The sequence below is a fragment of the Vipera berus genome, assembly GCF_964194415.1.
Source record: "Vipera berus genome assembly, chromosome: 1".
NCBI classification, from domain to species: domain Eukaryota; kingdom Metazoa; phylum Chordata; class Lepidosauria; order Squamata; family Viperidae; genus Vipera; species Vipera berus.
This window is the reverse complement of record NC_138202.1, coordinates 119,623,285-119,626,867: the sequence shown is the minus strand read 5'-3', so window position 1 is coordinate 119,626,867 and position 3,583 is coordinate 119,623,285.

Here is a 3,583-nt window from a genome sequence, read left to right as displayed (position 1 = left end):
ACCAGATGGTACTGCCCCAGACGCCTAATGGACCCGGACAGGTTCCAGGCAGCGCTTGAGAACCCACCTGCACTCTCTGCTCACAGCTCGGCGGACGCCTTAGTGGAAGCCTGGGAAAGGGCAGCCACGGAGGCACTTGACCGAGTTGTACCCCTGCGGCCCCTGACCCGGCGCAGATCCCAGCGAGCCCCATGGTTCACCGCGGAGCTCCAGGAGATGAAGCGTCGGAGACGGGGCCTAGAGAGCCGTTGGAGATCCAGTCGATCCGAATCTGACCGGTTGCGACTAAGAATCCTCACCAGGTCTTATCTCGCAGCGATAAGGGTGGCGAGATCCAATTATTTCTCCACCCTCATCGCGTCCGCAGATAATCGCCCGGCTGCCCTGTTCAGAGTGACTCGCTCCCTTCTGAACCAAGAGGTGAGGGAGGAACCCTTACAGGGTCGAGCCGAGGAATTCGGTCAATATCTGTTGGACAAAATCGCTCGGATTCGAACCGGCCTGGACTCCAACTGGGCAGAGTCTGAGGAACAGGACATGGACAGTTTTGTCGACGTCATCTGGGAGGAATTTGATCCTGTGACTCCAAAGGAAGTGGACAGGATTATGAGGAGGTTGAGCTCCTCCACATGCTTACTGGACCCATGCCCTTCCTGGCTGGCTTATGCAGCTCGAGAGGGGACACGAGGCTGGTTTCAGGCGGTCATCTCTGCTTCTCTGAGTGAGGGTCACTTCCCCGCCTCCTTGAAGGAGGCGGTGGTGAGACCTCTCCTCAAGAAGCCCACCTTAGACCCAGCTGCATTGAATAACTTTCGTCCAGTCTCCAACCTTCGCTTCCTTGCGAAGGTTGTTGAGAGTGTGGTGGCGCATCAGCTTCCTCAGGTCCTGGAGGAAGCGGATTATCTAGACCCGTGCCAATCGGGCTTCAGGCCGGGCTACAGCACGGAGACGGCATTGGTCGCTCTGATGAATGATCTCTGGAGGGCCCGGGACAGGGGCCATTCCTCTGTCCTAGTCTTATTAGACCTTTCGGCGGCTTTCGATACCATCGACCATGGTATCTTGCTGCGACGCCTCAGGGGATTGGGAGTGGGAGGCACGGTTCTGCGGTGGTTCTCCTCCTTTCTCCTGGGACGCTCGCAGTCGGTGTTGGCAGGAGGACAGAGGTCGACTCCGAGGCCTCTCGTTTGTGGAGTCCCTCAGGGGTCGGTTCTCTCGCCTCTCCTGTTCAACATCTACATGAAACCGCTAGGTGAGATCATTCGTGGTTTTGGAGTTGGGTATCATCAATATGCCGATGATACCCAACTTTTCTTTTCGACCCCAAACCACCCCAGTGATGCCCTCGCCGTGATGTCCCGTTGCCTGGAAGCGGTCCGGGAATGGATGGGGAGGAACAGGCTTCAACTCAACCCGGACAAGACTGAATGGCTGTACATACCGGCATGCCAGGATACTCAGAACATTCCATCCCTTAACATCGGGGATGAGTTATTACCCCCTGTAAATAGGGCCTGCAACCTGGGTGTCCTCCTAGACTCACAGCTATCCTTGGAAGATCACATAGGAGCTGTGACCAAGGGGGCCTTCACTCGGGTTCGACTGGTGCACCAACTACGACCTTATCTGGACCTGGATGCCTTACGTACAGTCACCCATGCACTTGTGACCTCCCGCCTTGACTACTGTAACGCTCTCTACATGGGGCTGCCCTTGAGAGCCACTCGGAAGCTTCAACTGGTGCAGAGTGCAGCTGCACGAACACTTTTGGGGGCCTCCCGATACTCCCATATCACACCTCTCCTCCGTGAGCTGCACTGGCTTCCGGTTGCCTTCCAAGTGAAATTCAAGGTGCTAACAATGACATACAAAGCCCTACATAGCATGGGTCCGGATTACCTACGGGAGCACCTTCTGCCAACGTCAACACCCCTCCGTCCTGTACGCTCCCACAGAGGACCTCCTCAGGGTGCCACCGCTCAAAGAATGCAGGCTGGTGGCCCCCAGGGGGAAGGCATTCTCAGTGGGTGCACCAACCCTCTGGAACTGCTTGCCTACCGAAATCCGGATGGCCCCCGACCTTCGCACCTTCCGGCGCGACTTAAAAACTTACCTGTTCCAGCAGTCCGGCCTGGCCTGATAGCTCTTGGGGTTTCATTTGTTTTTTACTATTGTTTTTACTATTGTTTAACTGTATACCTACCTTACTCTGTACACCGCCCCGAGTCCCTCGGGAGAAGGGCGGTATATAAAAACAAACAAATAAATAAATATATCCGAACTAGATTGTGTTGTTTCTCTGTGTCATAAAATATATGTCGGTATGTGGCTATATGCATTTTTTTTCTTTTTTGTCACATTTATGTAGTGCATATTGGAGGTGGTGACCCCCCAGAGCTGAATGTCGATTAGTGTATATTTAAAGTGACAATAGACAATGTTCTATTCTATTCTATTCTACTCCTATTCTATCCTATCCTATCCTATCCTATCAATCATTGGAATTGAAAATTGCCTCTACCCCACTGTAATGTAAATTGCAAATTACACTGCAGAACTATCATAAATCACAGGCTGTTAAACGCAAATGTTTTCCAGTGATGTGACTATGGAATAACAACTTTTAAAGCATTTGCAAATTATTAAATGTGATTTATATGAAATAAGAGCTGAATAGTAACAAATATATATTAACTAAATAATAAAGAACTATCAACTGATGCTTATTTTTGCTTCTGAATAAATGTCCTGGCACCATGCCTCGCCTACTTTCTGTGGGCAGCTAATGCTTTTATGTCGGAGAGTTTTGCTTGTGACTTCTACCAGAAAGTTCCCACGTCAGCAATGAAGTTGATTATTGCACAAATGTGTCTGTACTTATCAGTAGGCATAAGGGCACAACCCAACAGTGAAGTCAGGACTACAGACTCCAAAACAAGTTGCAATAATGGAGCACAGGTATTAAAATATTTATTTATTTTTTCTTCCACAGATGTTTTAGTTCATGGTCATTCATTAGATACAATGAAATCAGTTCCTCCTTGAACTCGTCACGGGTGATACTGAGTGAGATAAATGTATTAACAGGTCCAGTTATTGTTAACTTGGATCACATAGCAAACCAGGCCTGAACAACTTTGCTTCACTAATAAGCCTGGGCAAACTTAATCTCATTAACTGTTGTGAAGAACCCAATACTTGCTTCGTGGTTTGTTAGTTGTGGGTTGCTTTTGTTGCTGTTTGTCCCATGGGTTGTGTTTTCACTTACAGGCTGAATTCTTGTAACATGCTCACCTATGGTTTGTTATAACCATGTTTTCTTGAACAAACCTACATTGTGAGATTGGAGATCACATATCAGGTGAAGCCAAACTAGACAAAGCATGGTCTAGCATGAAGTACGAACACAGCCCCAGCAGAAAAAAATGAGAGCAACCCAGCTAGTTTTTGTCAATTCGCAAAGCCTCAGGAGTGGATAGCATTAACTTGAGGAAGAAAAGTTATTCTCTTTCCCTGTTACTTTGGTTAGGATTAGGAACAGAGATATGCTCCAAAAGAAGACATACAACCTGAGATTACCAAG